General features: G+C 46.3%; 1 long non-coding RNA gene across 1 annotated transcript; it reads right to left on the bottom strand.

Moving 5' to 3' along the window:
* On the bottom strand, window positions 1–23,619 carry LOC106149988. Its single transcript, XR_001236496.1, has 3 exons — window positions 23,224–23,619; window positions 10,892–11,036; window positions 1–507 (listed from the first exon to the last, which is right to left on the bottom strand). It is a non-coding gene; the product is annotated as an uncharacterized LOC106149988 (long non-coding RNA).
* Between the last annotated feature and the right edge of the window lie 96 nt (window positions 23,620–23,715).

Genomic DNA, 23,715 nt, shown 5'->3' with positions numbered 1-23,715 from the left:
AAAAACTACAAAGAAAATGAAAAGACATAGAGAATAAAAAACAGTAATATATAAAAACAAGTAAATATTTTCTGGGGCTGCTGTACAGGATGGATGAGCAGTAATGAGCCTCCACCCACCCCACCCACCACAAGCCCAGCTCCCCACAGGAGGGTCCTCCTCCTCTGAAACAGGTGTTACCCTTCAGAACAGGAGCCAGACATGTCTGAATGTCAGCCCACCCAGCCCCGGCTCCCAGGAAGCTGACACCGGGGCTAGCCCTGGCCAAAGTGCCTCAGACCCCCAAGAGGCAGGTGGTGGCTTCAGGGGAGCTGAGCTCCTTGTTTCCAGCATCAAGACAGATGGAAGGATGCAGCCACTCTGCCAGACTGGGCCTGCCAGGGCAGGGCACAAGGCCAGGCCAAGGAATGTGTCAGGAGATTCCAGGGTGCTCCCGGGGCTCCTGGGTCTGTGCCGAGCTCCAAGTCTGCAAGGATCAGGCTGTGCTAGCCAGCGGGGCAGGGGCTCCTGCCAAGGACGGAGAAATGGTAAGGAAAAAGTTAGGTCGGCGCCATCCAAACCCCAGGAATGAGCCCAGAAGTCATCAAAGCAGCCAGTACCTGTAGAAGGCTGGATGCGGAAACAGAGTGTAAGTGGTTTGCCAGCCCTGGGACCTGGAGCGTGTGTTTCCTGCTGTATGTTCGTCGGCCTCTATGTGTTCAGCTCTCAAAACCTCAGACATCTTTCCCTCACACTGTGACGCTGGGACTGGGCTCTGCAGCCCTCTGTGCTGCCAGCTGGTTCTATACCAAGATCTGCCAATAGGGGGCACTAGAGGAAGGCTCAGGGCTGGGGCAGAAGACAGGCTTTGGTCTTTCTGTACCTTTCCTGTTCCCTTGAGTATAATCAGGCCACATTTCTTAACTCTTACAGCAGCAGATCCTCCCCAAAGCAGAAAGCTTTGGGTCCAAGCTCTTAAGTGAAATATAATTCTGGTCTCTTCCCTCATTTTTCCAGCCTTGGGATGGTGTCCATTAACAGGCATTACTACCTCCAGCATAACTTAATTTCCTTCTTGTCTTTTCAATTACTTAACTGACCAGTTTATATCTAGTGAACAGTTTTATATTGATTTCTCTTTGTAAAAATGATGGGTTTAGTTGTTCACTCCTGATGGGTCCTGGTTGATCATTTAGGCTAATCAAACATGATTTCTGAGGATGAAATTATGACTTTTCTATTGGTGCCTGGCTGTAAGAACTTCCCATTTGTGCTAATCCTTTTCCTTCCCTCAGGATCACCTTTTGAGTCATAAGATACCAATTTTTTCAAAACTCCAAAATTTGTCCTACTGAAATGTTTAAGAGCACAAATTTGGAGAAAAATAGAACTGTATTTGAGTCTCGGCACGGCCACTTGCTAGTTACATATCTTTGAATAACTTGCATCACCTTCTTTTATGAAGTAAATAACAGCACTTACCTTTGAGGTGAGATGAGAAGACACATAGACAGTGTCTGGATATGGAGTAGCACTCCAGAAGTTTTAGTTGCTAATCCTTTTATCTGCTTTTGTTTGCATGGATACATCAATCTAATCATATCAATTAATTCATGGCATATTTGAGTATAAAATGTGACTGTTGGTTTTCTGTAACCCACAACCAACCTTAAGCCTCATCAACACCTAGTACAATGCTGAGTTCATCACAGAGGTTTACAGAGTAATAGTATTTGGAGCGAGAAAACCCCAGAGCTTGTCTAGAGTTTCAGAGATATTAGAGGTGGTACAGTGTAAGCTCCTGCCACTGGCAATCCTCAGAATATACACACCAAGTGTACATACAGCCTCCAGCTGGGAAAAAAAATTTCTTCTTTAAGTCCAAATGGGTCTCTCCCTCAACCAAAGGAATGAACATCCAGGGAGAGACAAGTCCATTTGCTTCTTTCATGATCAAGTGTCTGAAAGTGATGGTCCGACTGCCCCCTCATCTTCTCTTGTCCCAGTTAAATGTTCATGGTAATCCCGTACTTGGGCAGCATGGTTTCAGACTGCCCCTCATCCCTGAGTGTGCTTCACAAATGTGTCTTTCATAGGTGGTACCCAGTACAGAACCCAGTGCTGTGCTGCACCCAGGGCGACCAGAGAAGAGCAGGGAGGACCACCTCCTCCTACTGCTTTCTGCAGTATGGCCTAAAATTACATCTTGTGGTTGCATATTTGGCAATAATGATCTGCTCCTTTTGTGCTTCTAGTCAATTAAGCCTCTGTATTAATCTAGTAGAATTATGTAAAAAAATTAATTGAGCATTGGGTTTCTAGTAAAATGACAGTGGAATTTTTCATCTTCTCAAATTACCCCAAATAAACAAAGCATCTAAAATAGCAAAGCTAAAGACCACAGAAAGCATCTGACATAACTAGGTACTAAGATTTCCCTTAGAATCTCCTAAAGTGAGGGAGTAGAAACAAAACACTGGTAGATGAGAGAACTTCATGATATCCACATATGTGCAGAAGGAAACAGAGAGAGGCCTTAGGATTGTGCTGGCTGTGGGGATCAATTAGCCCCCAAGTCACCAGCATGAACTGACTGGAAAGCACTATGGGTCAGTCTTAGAAGAACTAGCAAAACTGGAAAGGTTTTGAAGTCAGTATGTGGGTGAATGCAGTGGTGCCTGATAGGATGGATTTGATAGTGCTGGGCCTTATCAAACATCAAAGCTCTTTTCTCAGCTGGGCGTGGTGATGCACACTTGTAACCTCAGGTACTCAGGAGGCTGAAAAGCAGGACCACATTCAAGGCCAACTTGCAATTTAGCAAGACCCTATCACAAAAGTAATATGAAAAAAAGTAGTATGAAAAAAAAGGCTAGGGATATAGCTGAGTGGTAGAGCGTTTTCCTAACATGCATGAGACCCTGGGTTCCATCCCCAGCATCCAAAAAAATAAAATGGAAGGAAGGAAAGTAGGAAGGAAAGGAGCGAGGGAGGAAGGAAAGGAGGAGGAAGCATAAAATAAAGAAAAGGAAAAAGATTCAGCTATATCCTGTCTATAAGAACTGTATTCTAATTATACATAAATAAATTAGAAGCAAGAAATGGAAGAAGATATAGCATGCTACTGATCAAAAGAAAGTTATAATGCTATATATTATCAGATAAAATTAAAACTCAAAGCAAATGATATTACAAAGGATTAAAAATGTCATGTTTAATTTAAAAGGGCCCAACCTATTGAGATTACATTATAATCCTAAATATTTATGTACCTAATAACAGAGCTTGAAAATATATAAAACAAAAACTTCTAGAACTGAAGAATAGACAAATGCACAACTGTAGTTGGATATTTCAATACTGTTCTCTCAATAATTGATAGAACAAGTAGACAGAAGGTCAATAAGTATACAGGTGACTTGAAAACACTACTGACTAACTTCACCTGTGTTCCAGAACCACTCAATTGCTGGGTATGAGAACCAGCCCCAGGGTGCCATGAGACTAAACCGAAGGGGCACAAGGATGCATGACTGCACAGAAGGCAATCTGTCGGGGGATTTACTTAAAGAAGGATGGTCCTGGACAGCAGCAAGACCAGTAAACACCTGGGATTTGGGTGAGAAGAAGGGGCATTTAAAGTGATCAGGACAAAACTGGACTTTATCCAATCTGGAATGTACCTGATTTATCTTAAGCTACTATCAGTCCACATATAACTCTAATGGTTTTGTTTGTTTATAGTGTGGGAGCTGTGTGGGGGAAACCAGCTAGGGTTATTCAGTGGCAACCATGCTGGTGACAACTCAAGATGACTGCAGTTAGGTCAGGCGGAATCCCTACAACCTAATGGAATACTCTAGCCAACAACAACAAAACATACTTTTTGTTTTTTTTTTTTTAACTTCACAAGCATTTACCAGTATAGACCATATTCTGACCCATAAAATAATCGCAATATATTTAAGTTTTCAGATCAGAAAAGGCATATTTTCTGACCACAATGATATTAAATTAGAAATCTATAACATAAAGTTATATGGAAAATATCCAAATATTTAGAACTGAAAAACACATTTCCAAATAATTCAAGGAAGAGGAAAAAAACAATTGGAAAGAGAAAGTGTTTTAAACTGAACCAAAATGAAAACGTGGAGTATCCAACTTTGTGTGATGTAATCTGTGTGATGTAGTACCCAAAGGGAAAAATATAGCAATAAATGCCAATGTTGAAAAACAAGGTTTCAGACCAATAACTTGGCCCTCTAACTTAAGAAATCAGAAAAGAAATAGAAATTCAAATTTAAAGAAAAATCACTGCATAACCAAGATCAGATTAGAAATCAATTAAATAGAAAACAAAAACAAGTAGAGGTAGACAATAAAATCAAAGTTGGTCCTTTGATAAGCTCAATAAAACTGGTAAAGCTCAAGCCATACTGATCAAGAAAGAAAGACAGAGGACTTAAATCCCTGACATAGCATCAAGAACAACACACCTCACATCAGTAGAGATTCTAATATAGCAAAAGGATAATAAAAGAATATTATGAACAACTTTATGCCCGTAAATTAACAACCAAGATGAAATGAACAAATCCTTGAAAAGCAGAAATTACCAAAGCCCTATGTCTATTAAAGTAATTTAATTTGTAGCTTAAAACCTCACAAATTAAACTTCAGGCCCATGTGCTTAGCTGTGAAGTCTGCAAAATAATTTAATAAGGAAGACATACTAGTGCCACACAAAGTCTTACAGAGTATCAAAGAGAAATGCTTTCCACTCATTGTTTGAAACCAGCATCTCCCTAATATGAAAAGCAAAGCACTCCCAAGAAAACTACAGACCAGTGCCTCCTATAAAAACAAATGTACACATTCTTAAAATTTCAGCAAACTGAATTCACACGTATGAAAAGGATAATACAATCAAAAAGCTATGAAAGCTATTTAAAAATCAAAAAGCTATTCATTTTAGTTCAGCACACACCTGTCACCATGATCATAGTATTGTAGTTATATTTTAAAGGAATCCTCCTTTAGAAATATATTCTGAAATACAGTTGAAATGGTAAGTCTGAGGTCTGCTTCCTAATTATTTGTGGAGTTGTGGAAATGGGGAAATATTAAGACTGGCTGTATATTATTGTTGAAAGAATGATGAGCCAATTGGGTTCATTACACTACTCTCACTACTTTTATGTTTTTGAAAAGGTCCATGAAAAAAAAAGATTAAAAAAAACAGTAAGAAGACATGTCTGGGATGGGGGAATCGTGTAACTCACAGACACACCAGGTGGGCTGGAGACCCTCATCATACATTGAGCAAGTACTGTGCTTAGGCACTGTGCCACCACCCTGACCTTGCTGTGCTGACCTCCGATGTGTCATTCTGGATCCTGCTCCAGCAGCCACCCTTCCTGCCAAGGGAAGCTTCCCAGCTCTGCTTATGCACTACTGTTTCCCTGTTCAACTGCAGAGGCTGGTAAGACTGGCTGGCAGAGTCAGACTCACCACATTACTTGGCTCAGTGGAGGCCTTCTTCAACAGTCGTCTCAGAGATAGACTGTTGGGACACAGTGGTATTACATACTATGCCATGTTTCCCTCTGGAAGTAATTGATGCAGGGCTCATGGGACAGGATTAATTCTCCCAGGAATGAATTGTTATAAGGGAGCCTAGCACTTTCCCCCAGTCCCTCATCTACATGTGCTGCTCACCACTCCTGCACATGCTCCCCCACTGTTATGCCATCCACTCTGAGGCCCTCACAGGAGCTGAGCAGATAGTGACACCAAGTTTTTGAACATACAGAACTGTGAGCTATATACACCTTTTGTTATGGTTGACACATTGTGTTAACTTGAGAAGTCTAGAACCTTAACTAAGTAACTCAGCAGTTCTACATCCTGGGGTGTAGAGGACATGCCCTTATGGCTCTGGGATGTTGTTTATTGTGTCAACTTGAGGAGTTTAGAAGTTTAACTAAGTGACTCAGCAGGGAGCCAGGGTCCTCACTTTGTAAACATCCTCATCCTGTGCAAGAAGAGGACAGGGAGATGGTGTGAGTGCTTCACCCACCCTGGGGGTGGGTAGCCTGCTTACAATATAAGGGAGGAAAAGAGGCTTGTTCCTTCCTTTTGCACTTGTTGCTTTTGTTGTCTTCTACCACCTTGCACACCGTTGCCTTTGAGCCATGCCACCCTGTCTTGGAGCCTGATGATTGTGGGCTGAAACCTCTACAAACTGTGAGCTACATAAACCTTTCCTTCTTTAATTTGGGTGTTGGGTATTTTGTCTCAGCAATGACTGAAAATTAACCAAGACACCTTTTTTCTTTATAAAAGTACAAACCTCAGGTGTTTTCTTATAGCAACAGAAAACAGACTAAAGCATAATGGTTCTGTTTTAGATGTTTAGGTGAATATGTATTTAATGTTCAACATTACTCCTTATATTTAGAAGTCAACCTGAATTAAATCCTAGGGGGCCAGGGATATAGCTCAGTGGCAAATCCACTCAGTGGATTTATCTCCAGTCACACTGGTTGCCTAAGGCTCATGCCTAGTAGATGTCTCAGGCAGGGCTCAAGTGAATTATATTCCCTGAGTTCTTATGTATTTGTAACAGTTTGCTGTCTTTATACTCAAAGATCCATTTGTCAAGAAGTAATCTTTTTTAATATAATGAAGTTTATGGGTATATTTTAGATATACATAAACATCTTACTCATCATAGGGAAATTGTATCTGTACATGATATATTTTGATTTCTCTATTTTTCCCAATTGCCTCTCCTCCATTCAACCCATCTTCCCACCCCTATTTAGAAAGCTTTGTTTCCATTGTATCCTTTTTTAATCATTTGTTTTCCCTTTTCTTTTCCTTTTTTTCCCTCTTCCACCACATAGTTCTTTCTTATTGAACAATTTCTTCCCACTTCACAATAGCTATTGCACATTTTGGTCCTTGCTCTTTCAGTTTTTCACACCAGGAAGACAATGAGATGTTTACATATGTGAGTCAGATTTATTTCACACAAGAGTATCGTCTCAAATTGCACCCATTTATCTAGAAATACCTCTAATTTATTCCTCTTTATGGCTGAAAGTACTACTCCATTCTATAAAAACCATATCTTCTTTATCCTTTCCTCAGTTGATGGGCATTTGGGTTGTTTCCATGATTTAGCTATCATAAACTGTGCTGCTATAAATATGGGTATGCATATATTGCTGTGGTTTGACACTTTTAATTCTTCTGGAAAGATACCCAGAAGTGGAGTAGCTGAGTAAAGTGGTACCTCTAATCCTATTTTTTTTGAGGAATTGCTATATTGATTTCCACAGTGACTGCACCAGTCTACACTGCCACCAACAGTGCAGAAGGATTCCTTTTTCCATGCAGCCACTTGAGCATTTGTTAGTGGTTGATTTCTTGTTGATAGCCATTCTTTCTGGAGTAAGATGGAATCTCAGTGTTGCTTTAATTCGCATCTCTCTAATGACCAAGGATGTTAAACATTTTTTCATATATTTATTTTCATATATTATTAAAATATATTTATATATTTGCCATATGAATTTTTTCATCTGAGAAGTATGTATTCATCTCAGATGCCCCTTTTTTGATTGGATCTTTAAATTTGGGGGATCTGACTTTTTCCAAATCTTTTTATGTTCCAGATATAAGTCCTTTGTCTAAAGGACAATTGGCTAAACTTTTTCCCACTCTTTGGGTTGTCTTTTCACTCTGTTGGTGATTTCTTTCATTGTGCAAAAGCTTTTTAAAAGGATAAGATCCCAGTTATTGATGTGTTACATTATTTCCTGTGAGATGAGGGTTTATTCATGAAATCTTTGCTTATACCTATGTCTTCAAGAGTTCAGCCTATTCTCTCTATCAGAAGATTGAGTGTTTCTGTTTTAATATTTAGGTCTTTCACACATTTTGATGCACTTCAGTGCACTGTGATAGAAATGGGTCTAGTTTTTAGTCTTTGGCAAGTGGAAAGCCAGGTTTGCCAGCACCATTTATTAAAGAGGCTATCTTTCTTCCAGTTAATATGTTTGGCTCCTTTGTCAAAGATAAGGTGACTGAGTGTGTTTGAGGTTGTCTCTGCATCTTCTAATCTATTCTACTGATTCTCAGGTCTGTTCTTTTGCCAGCACCATGTTGTTTTTATCAAAATAACTTTGTAGAATAATTTCAAGTCAGGAATTGCAACGTCCCCTGCCTTGCCTTTGTTTAGGCAAGAAGTAATTCTTTAACTCATATATTCTTTTTTTTTTTCCAATACCTTAGAGCACTGCTCATCTATCACCTTCTGGCATGAAAAGCTTCTGACAAAATGTCTGATGCTAATCTAACTTTTCTTTAGAGAAGAGCCATCAATAGAAATTTCTGTGGTGATGTAAATATTTTACATCTGTGCTGCCTAACATGGTAGCCACTAGCTATCATATGTGACAGGAACTGAATTTGTAACTTTAATTTTAATGGTCACATGTGGCTAGTTTCTATCATGTTGGACTACTGCCTTGATGTTTTGTCCTGGATTTCTCAAAGATTTTTGTCTTCAAAATACAATGATCTTACTATAAGTCTCACTGTTGACCTGCTGGATCAATTTCACTGTGTATGAAATGTAGGTTGTCATTTTGTTTTAAGTCTTTTAATTTGGGAAAATTTATATTGATTGTTTTGGCTATACATATATATTCTTTGTCTTCTGTATTCCTCATAGTCTCTCAAATTCTTTTTAAAAAACACTTTTTTAAATTTTAAGGACTACAAGGATGAAATTAAATGTATTTAGAAGTCAACCTGAGTTAAATACTAGGGGGCTGGGGATATAGCTCAGTGGCAAAGCACATTATGAGACCCTAGATTCAATTCCTGGCAGGGCAGGAAGATAATAAGTACATAAATAAGAAAGACCCCACTAGTCAAAGATGGGAAAATTTAAGCATGAAGTTGTTTCCCACCAAAAATTATAATGTGAAGAAGTATCCCATATTAGAGGGTATTCATGTGTGTACAGCCAAGAAGAAAGACCAGTATCAATGGATGTCATGGGTGGTATGTCTCCCAAATGTCTCTTTGTGTTGAAGCTTGATACCAGTGATTTTTAGGGAAGTGATGAGGTTATGAGGACTCTAACTTCATCACTCCACTGAGGAGATTATAATTTGATAACCTTATAGGAGGTACACAAACAGGTGGTTGAAGGGATCATGGAGCATGGCCTTGGAGACTACATTTGGCCTTGGCCCCTTTTCCTTTGGCTAGTTCTCTCTCTCTCTCTCTCTCTCTCTCTCTCTCTCTCTCTCTCTCTCTCTCTCTCTGAATCCTGGCTGCCATGAGGCAGCTACCACCTGGCTACCACCACATGCTTCTGCCATGTTCTTCCTCACCTCAGGCCCACAGCAATGGAACCAGCCAACCATGGACTGAAACCTGAAGCAATGAGCCAAAATAAACTGTTCCTCCTCTAAGTGATTATTTCCGGTATTTTGTCATAGTGAAGGAAATCTGTCTAGCGCCATAGTCCTTCTGTGTTTCCTGTGAGCTTCTGTGGAGGCTGTCATAGCTTGTGTCTAGATGTCCCCCCCACAGCATCATTAGTCACAGGGACTTTCTAAAAGGTGGCTTAATCTAGAATATGTGATTGATTCATGGTGCAATGCTAGGATTAAGGATGGGTGATTACTAAATCAGTCCACTGATTGGTTTATCACCACCCTAATCCTGATAGCCTGGATACAATATAAGGGACAGAAAGAGGCTTGTCTGGTCTTTTGTTTGCTTTGCTACCTACTGCCCACCATGAACTGTTCCTCCTCTGCAATGCTTGTCTACTATGCCACCCTGCCTTGGAGCCAGCTGACTAAATCTCTGAAATCTCTACAAACTGTGAGTCTGACTAAATCTCTGAAATCTCTACAAACTGTGAGCCAAATAAACCTTTCCTCCCTTAACTTTGGCCATCAGGTATTTTGTCTCAACAATGAGAAAAGTAACTAAGGCAGAGGCTAAGAAGAAAATAGAAAAACTGGTTCCACCAAGGACATGGAGAGTCTGTGGAGGGAAGACAGGATGGCAAAGCGATACCTTTCACTTAGGCATCACTTTTTAAAGGGAAAGAAGATCATTAAGAGTAGGTATTGCTCTTTATGTAACTTTTCATCTCCAATATATGGAATATGGTATATAGTACTACATAAATGCTTGTTAAATTGAACTGAACTATAAAGACAGAATCATAAATTTACCATGGTTAAATTGCTAAGTGTGGCTCTTGTTAAATGTGGCTCTCCATTACTGCCTGCTGAGATCTTACTGAATTTACATTTGCTCTGTTATCCATTTCATGTTCTTAGTTCCAGCCTGCCTTGAGACATACACAAAGCTCATGAATGTGTGCATACAACCCCATCCCATTCATGGAGGAAAGGGACAAGGACAAAGCACATGTACAGCCTACCTTGAGAGACTTGAAGCCTAGACACCTCTAGAGATATCCTCACTGTTCTCCCAAGCCATCACTCATCCTGCCTGAGTGAAGCTATGAATCGGCTAAATCTCCACCCAATTATCAAATAACAATAATCTCGGTTCACACATATTGAGTCCTATTAAGTGCTAGGCTTTGGGGGGGGCTAGATTATTCCATTGTCCAGACAGCTGTGACCTAGAAAAAGAGTTTCTTCTTCAGGGACAAGAAAGGATTGGCTGAATGAACAACTTTATATGGTCATCGTGAAGCCGAATAAGATCATGCAGTGCTGTGCTCACCAAAGCTCTGGGAGGAGATGCACACCTAATACGTCACAGCTATCCGTACTCTTACTCTCTAGGCTGCAGCAAATGGAGACTCACACACATTAAGCAACTTTCCAAGGACACCTACCTGGACACATTAACATTTTCTCCTCTGTTTTGTCCATAAAGAGACCATAAGTAGTTTCAACATGTGTCCCTCTGAAGTTCCAGTATGCTTTGTCTTCTGTCTTCCTTGCTCACCCATGTCTGAAGTCTGGCCTGAGAAAGACAAGCTGATGAAAGAAATTAAGAAGGAATGTTAGTGCTATGACACACACCTTGTGTATCTGCTGGTCAGGACACTGGAGCAAGAGGAGCACAAGTTGCAAAACTGGCCTGGGAAATTTAGCAAGACCCTGTCTCAAAAATAGAAAGAGTTGTGGGTGTAGGAGTAGAGCGCTTACCCAACATGTGAAATGCTTGGTGCTAATGCCAACAATGCAGAAAAGAAAGAGGGAGGCGGTGTTAGAGAACTTCCCTTCTTGGCCTTTCCTCTTCATAGAGATTGTGAGAGGATGTCAGAGAAATAGTTACCAGAACAAAGACAGGGTCACAAATAAGGAGTGAGCAAGTAGAACAAATAAATGGATGAATGAGTGAGTGCACAGATAATTAGTTTTGACCCTGCAGAGCTGTCCATGGTGACATTGGCTGTGGTCTGGCATCATGACAACTTCTGTGGCTGCAGACAGCCCCGGGAATTTTCTCCTTGGTTCTTCAGGAAATTGGACAGCTGTGTGATGCATGAGGACATTTCCAATGTCAAAAATTATAACCAGCTACAAAACTTTTTAAAATCCAAGCAATAACCATCTCTGCTGTGTAAACATTTCAGGAAGGAAAATGACTTCTGCCAGTGAGCCTGGCTGTAAAATCCAGGACCATGCCCACTAGGCCGCTTGCTCAGCTGTTCCCTTCCCCAACAGCTGTGAAGTCAGGTGAGGATGTCACACACTGACACACTTCCAGGATGACTCAGGTCCCATCCTTGCTTAGAGTCATCAGTGCTGAAAGACTGTCCTCACCAGGACAGGAATCCAACTGTGCCAAACTGAAAGAAAGTATTCACCTACGAACTGCTGGGAAAATCCAAAAATACCAAGCTCCTTCATCTGCCCTGTCTCAATCAGATGTTTTCATTTCACCCCACATTGGGTATGGAAATCCAAAGATAAGCAGTAATCATCTTCTGTACTAGGTGATTTAGGCCCCCAAGGGGTGTCTAGCACTACAGCTAAGTTGTCCCCACGCTGCCCCTGCTCACAGTTCGTACTCTACCAGACCCACCTGCCTGGGAGTGCCCCAAAGCACCTGTGGCCTGACAATCTCAGGCTCTGGCAGGCACCTCTCCTCCAATCTGCCTCTTCAGATCTTCTTTATCTTTGTGAATGTTTGGACATATACAACCTTCTCCTCGAAGTCTTCCTTGACTTTCCTGGCCATTTCAGATGTCCCTAATACCCAGAGTCTGTCTCTGTCAAAGCTGTATATAGCAGTGGTTTGGGTAATAGATTTTGGGGTCAGACACATCTGGGTCAAACCTCAGCTCCACTACTGACTTACCATATGAGCTTGGGCAGGTTGTTATGCCTCTAGTTCCACTTTTATAGAATGGGGTTTATAACACCACCAACCTCCTGAGAATTTCATGACAATTAAGTGAGATAAGGTATGTAGGGCACTTGTATAATACTTGGCATAAGAAAGGCACTGAATAGATGATTGTATGCACTTGTAAATTACTATTTTAACACAGATGACTCTATGATGAACGCAGTATGCATTTGTCTCCCCCACACCCCACAGATTCAGTTCTATTTCCAAATCCTAGCAGAGGCTGAGAACGTAGAAAAGACTGAAATTTTATCTTCCAACAAGCCATCAATCAAGAAATGTTAAGAACCTGGGTGTGGCTCCACAGTAGAGCACTTCTCTGTATGTGCAGGAAGGCCCTGATTCCATTCCCAGCACCTCCACCCCCACACACACATCACACACATTCATTAAACATGGTAAAATGAAAGTCTAACCAAGAGAAATCCAGAGTTAATTACCAGATCTTTGCTTCTGTCCGCCATAGCTCCTCACAGCTGGACTCCCAGTCAATACTGGAGTGCCTCAACCTGTCCCCTGTCCCTGTCCCCATTTACTGGCCAGTCCCAACATGAGGGGATGGTTTATGAGCTGCTGAAGTCCCCCTCTCACTTAGCATGACCCTCAATTCTACCTCCAGAACCAGGGAAGTAAATATCTTTATGGACATTTTACAGATGAGAAAACTGAGACTCATGGAGATTGAATAACTGCATTTAGTCCCAATTCAGTAAGTGGCAGGACCTGGGTGCTATGCCACATGGGTCTGAAGGCCAAGTCCAAGCACCCCTTCCACTTGCTCTGTACCAGGAGGCATTTTCTGAGGTCTGGCAGAGTGCAGTGCAACCTCCTGTCCCTGAGACCATAGTCCAGTGGGACAAGGTTAGGTGCTCACCTAGAACAGTTGGTACCATGCAAAGGCAAATGTGTGTATTGGGTGCAAACAACAGAAGCTCAACTCTGGGTGTGAGGTGCTCAGAACTCAACAGGAAGATGGGAGAATAAGCTTATGAAATGGACATGAGCCAATGGACTCCCTAAAGCAAACACATAGCCCCAGGATCCTCTAGGTGAGGTCCACCATGGTGACTGGACACCAAGACCACTGCTGGTACCTGTGGGCACTGCATGGAAAATGCAGTTGAACTCTGTTTCACGTCTCCTACTTGAGTGTCCCCCAGGCAGGGGTGTCCCTTACCCATGTGCCCAGAAACAGTGTAGGGACTGTCAGTCCCCTTCAGCTTGGACAGTGGGTAGCTTATCTCCTACCAGTACTCACACAACAGGGCTTTACTTTCAAGTAAGGCCCCACACAGATGACAAATACCCACTTCAGTGATTAAGGATTTTAAAACATGGAGAAAATGACATGAGATCCAGACATTTAAAGGAGGGACCCACAGTAAGGGCTGGAAAAATTCCAGCCCATTGTGAGGACCCCTGGTGAGGGCTGGAAGAATTCAAGAGGTCTTTACTGGAAGAGGTGCATCCTGACTTGGGCCTTTACGCACACACAAGATTCAGCTTCAGCTCTGTCCATGATACTTACTCTGGCCTGGGAAACCACCTTTCTAAGGGCTCTTCAAGGGTGTGCCTGTACCACCGTGTCCACATCACTATTCTCCTGGCCAATGCTAAGCTGGCCATGTGGGATTCCAGCTTTCCCGGTGATCTTGCAGACCAGCTTTATCGGAGCCACATTACAGTGAGAAAATTGCAGCTTGGAGGGAGACAGGCCTTGCTGGAAGAGGCCAGTGTGTCCCCAGGACAGTCTGATTGTGCAGCATGCTCCTGGCCCTAGGCACTGTGCCTTCCTGCAGGGACAGAAAAGCCAGAACACTGCATTCCACTCCTGCTCCTTGCTTTTCCCAGGAATGTTCTTATCCTTTAGGACAGGCCTCTGAGACAGTGACACCACATATGATTACCTCTCTCCAATAGCAGAGAAGCCCGAGGCCAAGGTCACCCTGCTTTCAAGGACTTGAGTTCTCATAGGCCTGGTGCCAGCTCTCTGTGCTGATCCAGTACATCTGTCCTCACTCAGTGGCCCCAACGCCAGAGGATGTGGTAGAGCAAACAGGGAACGGATCCCATTAAGTCTTGCCCATCCACACGAGGTAAGCCCACACCTGGCCATCCCTGGAACACTGTGGCCAAAAGTGCAGAAGGAACATGTCTGGGAGAACAATGGGTATTGATTACTCTGGCAACCGCTGCTGGCAAGCTTAGGAGGTGGTTTGTCTCAGCTCGGGCTTGGCTCTACTGGGATGCGTAGCACAGTTACTCGTCATGCTACTCTGCCTGGGCCCCTGGGCTCTGCTCAACACCCAGGGCCTGTGCCATCTCACCAACCCTTGCACCGCCCACCACTTCTGGGAGTGGCCAGTGTTAAGCCGAGGCCTGGCACCACCCTCCAGAGACACTCTGGGCTTGGTTCTCCCACCATTCTTTATCCTGGGTACATGCGTCTTTTTTGAGAACTTTCTAGACAGGGCTGTGATCCCGCTGCATTTGCTGGATTCTCTGTCTAATGTGCATAAAAGGACAGACCACCTCCTGCCTCCCACACCACAGCCACCTCAATGGACTGGGAAGCAGGTGACTTTGGTCATCTCCTGCTTCAGCCACCGATGTATATGTCTTGCAGCCTTTTCAGGCCTCAGTGAGAGTTGCTACAAGATAGGAGACAGTGCACAGGCCTCGCCTCGCCCCCTCACATGCTTCCTGCTCCAGCCGCCTGCAGCTCTGTCATCTGGAGAACTCTGCCCTGGGGGTCATGTGAAACTCAAAAGGACAGCAGGCTGGAGCAACTAGAGGGACTCTCCCCTTTCTTCCCAGGGTGATTTTGTGCAGCTTCTCAGAGTGGAGCATCCTGGCCTCTGTTCCCATCCTTCCTGTTACTCCCTGAGCCCCAGGCTCTGCTTCCTGGTAGCTCTGGATGAAGGGAATGGGTTTGAGAAGCTCTTGGGCCTCTACTCTGTGACCCATGAAGGGCGTTCTTCCCAGAAACCCTGCAACGGCCCAGTCCATCTCACACTGATATGCATCCCGCCTCAGCTACAGGTCTTCCTTGGTTCCTTCCCTGTGCGTGGGGCTGCCCCTGCAGAACTGCTCCAGGATTAAATGAAATAATACACATAACACAGGGTGCATATGTCTGGCTCTCAGTAGAAGCTCCAGAGTCACCAGCCACCACCACCTGAAGCCTGGAGAGTCCATGATGGCAGAGGGAACCCAATGTACCTGGAATCCCACCTCTCCCTCCAACCCTCCACCTCCCTCCTCCACAAGCTCTAAGATTCAGAGCCTGAAGACTTGGCGATACATGCCCAGAACCAGGGCCAAGATTCTGGCAGGTGCTCAAGATTAACAAGCTTTGGGTTTCCTGGTTGAGGTCATACAAGTACAACACGTTCCCCCTCTCCAGAAAGGGAGGAGAAGCCCCAGATCTCAGCCCTCCTGCTTCTCTGACACTCTGACCCTGTTGAAACCTCTGACCTCACTTTCCCCCCTCAGAGGCCTCAGCCCCTCTACCCAAAGAAATGGGATGGAGCTCAGAGGGTCTTCTACATGCAGCAGGCCCCACTTTGGCTTAAAGAGCTCTGAGACCTACACTCTGCTCCCGGAGCCCCTGTCTAACCTGGTGTAGCGGGCAAATGGCCCCAGGGATTTTGCTCCCACAGGACTCCTCCCAGCATCCCCATTCATCTGCAGCTGCTCCAGAGCTTCAAGAGTGTATGAGGGCAGCAGAGAAGGAGGCAGGAACCTGGGACTCTCTGGAGGCTGGCATGCATGGCTGGGGTCATGCACTGGTACTGCCCCTGGCCCACGGGCTGAGGCTGCAGACTGCCTGACACACCCCTTTAGAGCCATTGACCCATGAGGGTCCCTGAGTCAGCTACAAATTCTGCTCAGCCCACATGGGCAGCTCCCGGATGGCCTCCCACTCCCTTCTCTGCCCTTGGCTGCCCAGCACCTTCGAGGCCATGTGGCTCTAAGAGACTTTGGAGCCAGTACTACATGGGTCACATCCTTAGCACCCACTTCTCTGGCTGCCCTGTCTTTCTAGCAGCATGCCAAGACCTAAGCTTACCACCTTTGTGAGTCTCAGGAGACAGGTCCTGAACACACCACTCCAGCTCCAGCTGTGCTGGCTCCTTCCTGGGCTTGCCATGCTTTCAGGACAACATGCCACAAAGCCCCTTGCTGGCCACCTTGCCCTCCTCTCACTCCATGTCCGGTTCCCCAGAGGCTGTGCCACCCTCTCTCACCTCAGGTCCTGGCACAGTCTCTTCCTGCTCATCTCGTCAGGATGTCTTCTCTTCTCTGACGATAGTTCCCTCCTCATCTTTCCAGACTCAGGCTAAATCTTTAGGAAAACCTCTCAGATGGAGATGCCTCTGGGCCAGGCTGTGTCTTTCTCTGGGTCCCTCAGAAGCGAAACTACTTTTCCTTTATTCATCATTTGTCTGCTCTTCTAATTATATCCCCTGTCTGGGCTCTTTGAAGACAATCCACATGTGTCCTTCATTTCTTGTGTGCTTAGCAAAGTCTCAGAATTAGTAGATCCCAAAACATGTGTGTGGGATGAATGGATGTATGGATGGGTGAATGGATAAATAGCAAAATTTTCTTGTATCCTGTATGTTCAATAAAATATTTTGGTTTTTTTCAATAACATATTTTGAAAATATTAAGATCAAAGTGAATTGAAAATCCCCCATGGAGTATAGTTTTTCCCTTGGGGCACTGGCTTTATTCAAGCCATCAGCATTTACTGCCAGCCTCCTGGGTACCCAAAGGAGGCAGAAAGGCCAGGAAATGAAAAGCCAGGGCTTCTCTGCAGGAAGTCGGTCCCATCACCCGCGCAGACTAGACCATAGGGGATAACTTACAGGTGTGGCAGGTGCCCAGAAGAGTGGTGGGCAGGTGGAGGGAGTGGTAGGCACTCTCATCCTTTAGAACTCTGACTCCTTCTTACCCCAGTCTTCTCATCTGTGAGATGAACAAAATCATAACTCAGAGCTTTGATGCTGACCCTCCAGCTCTGGCTCTAACATAAGTCTGAGCCTCCTTTTAACCTTACCCCAAAGGCAGATCCTGGCTTCGACCCTAGCTGGACCCGCACCTTAACTGGGGTCAGTGTGAACCCAGATGTCCATCTTCACTCTGTGAGGGGCTCAGGAAACCATCAATGGCCAGGAGCCAGCACAACCCAAAAACTCTTGTATGGAAAGACTAGAAAAGTCACAGTGGGTTCAAGAGCAGCTATACCACAGTAAACCCATGGGCAGCCCCTGACCACTGCCCAAGGACCTAGGTACAAGGTCCAGATGTCTCTGACATACATGTCCCTCTGGGCAGAGAGCGAGGAGCAGCTAGACTTCTGGGGTGCCCACTACATGAAGCCCGCTGTGCCCACCACATGAACCCCACCAACCCTCAGCCTGTACCCAAGGCCTCCTGTATGGGCCAGGCCTGAACAGGCACTTGGACTGCAAGGGACAAGGGACATGCAGATCCTGCCGTCAACACCCATCCCCAGGGAGAGGTGTGGCCACTCCTCATTGCTCAACCCTGACTGGCCGTCTTCATTTTTATCGGTGCGTACTTATTTTACATAATGATTACACTCACGGGGAGCTGACCATGTGCATAACACATCTCAATCCCTTTTATGTCTGCTTCTCCCTTCTCTTCTCCCTCCCTCCATCTCTTGGTCCCTTTCCAGTTTGCAAAAGATCTATCTCCCTGTTTCCTATTATCCATCTTTTACTTTTGCTCTTTATATTTTGGGCTTCTCACCTGAAGAAAACCATGCAATATTTAAGCTTGCATGTCTGATTTACTCTACTTAACATTATGGTCTCAAGGTGCATCCATTTTCCTACAAATGATTCGTTTAACGTTGTTGATGGCAGAGTGGTACTCCGCTGGGTTTAAATGCCACATTGTCTTTATCCATTCATCTGTGGATGGACATGTAGGCCACTTCCAGGATTTAGCTCTTATGAATTATGCTGCTATAAACATGGGTGTGCATGTGTTACTGTAACAAGATGTCTTTAACTCTTTGGGGACAATATCCTAGAAGAGGAGCAGCTGGGTGAAATGAAATCTTTAGTTTTGTTTTTTGGGGGAATCTCCATGCTGATTTCCACAGTGGTTGTGCTAGTTTGCATTCCTACAACTGTATAGAGGGTTCCTTTTTCCCCACAGCCTTGAGACTGGCTGTCTTCCATAGGTCCCAAGCTCTTAGGATGGCTGTCGTGCAGTTCAAGGGAGTGGGAGCCTGATGTAGAGGACACCCCAAGTGGAGCACCATCTCTCCGTAACCTACACGTGCACACCTGGCTGTTGGACTCTCTGGCCACAAGCAGCCCCAGGAACAGGATGGAAACTGCTCTCAGCCCACGACCAACACCTTCTTCCAAAAAGCAGACCTTCATCAGAAAACAACGAGCTCAGTGCACATGGACATAGAACAAACACAGCCACACAGACTGTGCAGTGTGCTAGTGACTCCACAGTGTCTGTGGGACTCCAGTGCACTGACTGAAAAGTCTCCCGCAGTGGGCATTGCTGGCATGGGTACAGTCAGCGTCTGCCTCTATGGCTTCCTTTTGACTGGTCATAAGAGAAATACCACTTTGTTAGGTGTTAAAGCAAGTAGAAATACATTTGGCTTTAGATGCTACGACAGCTTCTTACCTTATACCTGCTGACTCATGGTGACAGGATGGCTGTTGCCCCTCCAAGACTCACAGCCATATTCCAGAAAGACAAGGGAAGGGTAAATGGCTAAAATATCTGTCCTTGGAAAAACTTTGTTCTTCCCTGGGAACTTCTTCCTAAATCCTGGTGTCCAGACCTGTCACATGTCTACCCCTAAACCAGACTACACAGTTGAGCAATCTTGTTCTAGGATGTGGGGTAGGGGAAGGCCAGGAGAGACAGGAGTGTGTGGAACCTGGGAAAACAACCAGCAATGTCTGTCGTGGCCAAAATGAGTTTTAACTTCCAGCCGGAGTGGGGCAGGGCCTTGCTGGTCCTCTTCAAAGGACTCCCCGCTCCTCTCTGAAAAGGAGAGGAGGCTCTGAACCACACATTGAAGGGCGCCCCCACTCTCCCTCTGGGCTGCTTCCACATTTGGGACATGGTTTTGGTTTGGTTTGCTTTGGTTTTCCAGTTTTTCCACTTGTTTTGAGTCAGGATCTCACTGTCAGTCCAGGCCAGCCTTGAACTCACTAGGTGGCCTTGAACTCTAGGTCCTCCTGTCTCGGCCGCCTGAGTGCTGGGATCCAGGCGTGTGCCACCATGTGTTGGACTCTGAAGTCTTTCTTGGGAGCGCCTCACTGGGATCGAAGAGACTTCAGACCCCTGTGCCATGCAGTCACCTGCTCTTCTTGGGGACATGCCGTGCTCTGCCCTCCCAGAGCCATCCCAGGCCTCTCCAGGGCCTGCTGCCCTGGTCCCACAGCCAGGTAGAGTACTGGAGGAGCCACAGTGATGCGGCAAAGTTGTCAGGAGGGAAGAGGCCCACACCGCACAGGGAGCGGCGGTGCCGAAAACCTGGGCAGGGTACCTCCGCCTCCCCAGGATAAGGGCTCTGAGCAGCTGCCCCTCAGTCCTCTCAGAGCTGCCTGCCACCTCCACCTCACAACCCCAGAGCTCCGCGCATACAGTGACACTCTCAAGCATAAGGGCAGCCTTTGGGGAGAAGCCTCGCAGCTCTGTGCTAAATCTGAGCCCCTCCTCCTCCCCCAGAGCATCCCTACTGCTCCTGAGTGGATGGACTCGTACTCAGCACAGAATTCAGCAGTGACTCCCGTAACTCTCATGCGGCACATTGTCACACATGAGCAGTCAGGGACAGGCAGGGTGTGGATGCACCTGAGAGTGTTGGATGAAATTGGTGAAACCATCTCTCCACCAGAGACTTCTCAGAGCCTTCCCTGTGCATGGGTGTGGAATGCCTGACAAGAAAGTACTGGGCACTGCATTCCCCAGCCTTATTTGGACACTTTTTCCTGTAGTGCTGGGGCTGGAACTCAGGGCCTTGCATATGCTGAGCAAGTGCTCCAGCACTAAGCCAAACCTCACACCCCGCCTAAAGTAGTGCACTCATTCATTCATTCATTCATTCAGCCAGGCACTGAGCCCTGTGCTGGGCATGGGAGGAACAGTGAACCAGATGCTGCAGCCCGCACTCAGGGAACTCACATTCCACTAAAGGGCAGGTGCAGCTCCACTTTCTATCCTTTGCTCACTCCATGCATAGGAAATCTGCTTGGAGATGCAAGAAGGGTGCACATTAGGGAATTCAGCGGGGGCCAGGGATGGGAGGAAGGGTGAGCAGTCTCATAAGAGGCCTCCTGGGCAGCTGTGGTCCCAGGGTGGGGCAAGGGGCCATGTCCCCGGAAAGGATGGCTAGGGTATCATATCCTCTGCCCAGGAAGGAAGCAGAGCTGTGGGCAAGGGGACCCTCCTCACCCAGGGCAATGCCTGGGGAGGCCCACAGGTGGGATGGGCCCTCAGTGTTGAGCAGATCCAGGGCAGGTGGCTCTTCCAACATCCTCACAACCCTGACAGCAAGATGAATGTGGGCAGAGGGAAGGGGGCCAGCCTTGCAGCCAAGGTCCAAGTGCCTGCTCCTGCAGCTTGGCTGTTTTTTTAGCCTTTGCAGGTAGGCTGGGGCATAGCTCCATGCTGGCATGGGTGAGGCCCTGGGTTTGAGTCCCAGCACCACAAAAGAAAGAAAATGAAACATTTTGCAGGCTTGGGTGAGGTTAATCATGTCAATCTCAGCAGGAGGCTTCCTGGAGGAGGTGACACTTGAGAGGAGAGTGGCGGGGGGAGTAGGGGTTGCCTGGCAGGATGGAGAGAGCTACTCGGCCAAGGGCACTATAGGGACTGGAGGCCCATGAGAGATGCCCTGGGGAGGGCCCGACGTGGTGAGGGATGTGGCTGGACAGTGGACCAGGCCAGGTCCCTGAGGGCCCTCAAGAAGGGCTTGTTGTAGTTTGGGGTTTTGCAAGGGGAACAATATAATACAGGACACATATTTTATAAGATTATAACAGTCACTCAAAGAATTATATACAAAAAGCATGCAGGAAATCTGTCCACATACTAAAGACCAAAAAATCCAGCTGAGGGCCTGGATCCTATGATAATATCCCGCATGAGTCCAGCTGAAGACCTAGAGCTCATAACAATGCCTTCCACGAGTCCAACTGGAGGCCAAGAGCCTGTAATAATGTCTCATGCAGGCCTGTTTCATGGATCTGCACTGGGAAGGCCCAAGGGTCAGTGGTAGAAGCTAAAAAGTCTGTGCCAGTGATATGAAGGATCTGTGCTAGGAGGCTGAGGGATCTGCACTGGAGCCAGGAAGCGATGATCAAAGTAAGAATCAGGACTCCCCTGAAAAGTACCACAGCCATCCTCAGCAACAGTGAAGTCCTGAGCTCCTCTGGTGATGAGGAAACTTGAGTTCCCATCAAGGAAGCCAACATGATAAGCTTCTCCAGGAGACTGAGCAGTGTACCATCTTCCCCTCCAGAGCCAGGAAGCGATGCTCAGAGTGAGGACCAGAGCTCCCTTCAAAGTGGACCGTAGCCATTGTGGGCGACAGTAAGGTCCCGAGCTCCTTTGATGAAGAGAACAGCCAAGTTCATCAGGAAAGCCAGCATGACAAGATTCTCCAGCAGAATAGCCCAAGAAAGCCAGCAACTCCCTAATAGCTTTCCAAATGACGTCTACGAGCTCCCAGCAGCCTCTCCTCTTCTTCTCTAGCTCTACCTTTTATGCTGCTGACATAACACTCCTCAGATGGGCCTCCCAAGCCCAACATTGCACTGACTCAGTTCAGCTGGGTGTTACAAGTTGACCACCAGTTGTCAGTCCACCACAGGGGTCACATGGCTCCAGGAAGTTCACCTGGATTAGCATATTTGACCTGCGCATTTGACCTCATGTTGATCAGCATGGCTCAGAGGTCAGGACCCCTTCCGGCCTCATTTTACTGATGGGAAAACTGGGCGCAGAGAGGTTCATAACCTGTCCCCGGCCATCCAGCGAGCAAGTGGTACCAGGCTATGTGGCTTCAAAACCTCTGCACCATCTACCACAGGAGTATCTCTGCCCTGCCGAACCTCAGGCTGCACCTTCCCCTGCCAGCCAGGTGGCGATGCCTCTGACTAGAGCCTTTGAGACTTATACCATCAGAGGAAGCTTGTCTTCCAGGGACAGTGCAGCTGGTGCCAAGCCCCAGGGTGGTGGGGTGTGGGCCAGGGACATGGTTTGGCACCAGAACATCACAGAGCAATTTGTGATGCCTTCGAACTGCAATTGGAGCAGCTAAGAGAGGCAGGTAAGGAACATGAGGATGCACTGGTGCCAGGTGACCCCAGGGAGCCAAGAAAGCCCCCTATTCCTCCACACCCCTGCCTGCATGCCCACATTCTGCCCACCCTATGTATTGCCTAGGCCCTAATGAGGGTGGAGGGCCCGGCGCAGCCAACCTGGCCAATTCTGTCCACAACCCCCTTCAATGCCCCAAACCCATGCCCTGCTGGTACCCCAGCATCTCTTGCTCTTCAGCCTCAGTAATTCTGTGTGCAGGGATCTCACGCCCATGAGCGCTCCCCCTGCAGGAAGCTGCTTAGCCTGCCCTGAGCGCAGGCTGAGCACAGTCAGCTTCGGCTCTGCAGGCTGCCTGAGCTGTACCTGCCTTTGAGCAGGGCTCTGGCCAGAACCCTGGTTGAAGGTCTCCGGGGAGACCCACTGATGCTTCCTAGGCGTCTGCACATGGTGCTCATGACTTACCGGCTCGTCTCCCTTGTGGCTTTGGCAGACAGGGACAGAGTGCTTCCATGTGCCGTTGCAGGTGAGCCAGACCCTGTGAGGTCCTCACAGCAAGCAAGGGCTCCGTTGCAGCTGGGGGAGAAAATGCCTTGGAAGCTGAGGGCCTTTAAGGCCAGCAAATGACCAGGCCAGGCTTACATACAGGCCTTGGAGGCCTACTATATGCAAAACCCCTCCTTCCCACTGGAATTCCTACAACCCACAGGAATGGACTGAGGCTCACAATGGCCCCATACCTTCCTGAGCTCACACACCAGCTGCAGGGGGGATTTGCACCCAGGTATGAATAATCCACACCTAGGTGCACCAAGAACACAGGAAGGTGAGAGGGGACAGTGCCAGGTGGCTGGAACAAGACACACAACGTGGGAGGTGACACAGAGAGAATGGGCCCTGGGAGAAGAGGTGACTCATCAGGACACATCATCGGTTGCAAAACAGAGCAGGCTGCTG

Source organism: Chinchilla lanigera, unplaced genomic scaffold, assembly GCF_000276665.1.
Source record: "Chinchilla lanigera isolate Chin_1 unplaced genomic scaffold, ChiLan1.0 scaffold00058, whole genome shotgun sequence".
Lineage (NCBI taxonomy): Eukaryota > Metazoa > Chordata > Mammalia > Rodentia > Chinchillidae > Chinchilla > Chinchilla lanigera.
Note: the sequence above shows the minus strand (reverse complement) of the source record. Positions and strands in the feature narration are given on the sequence as shown.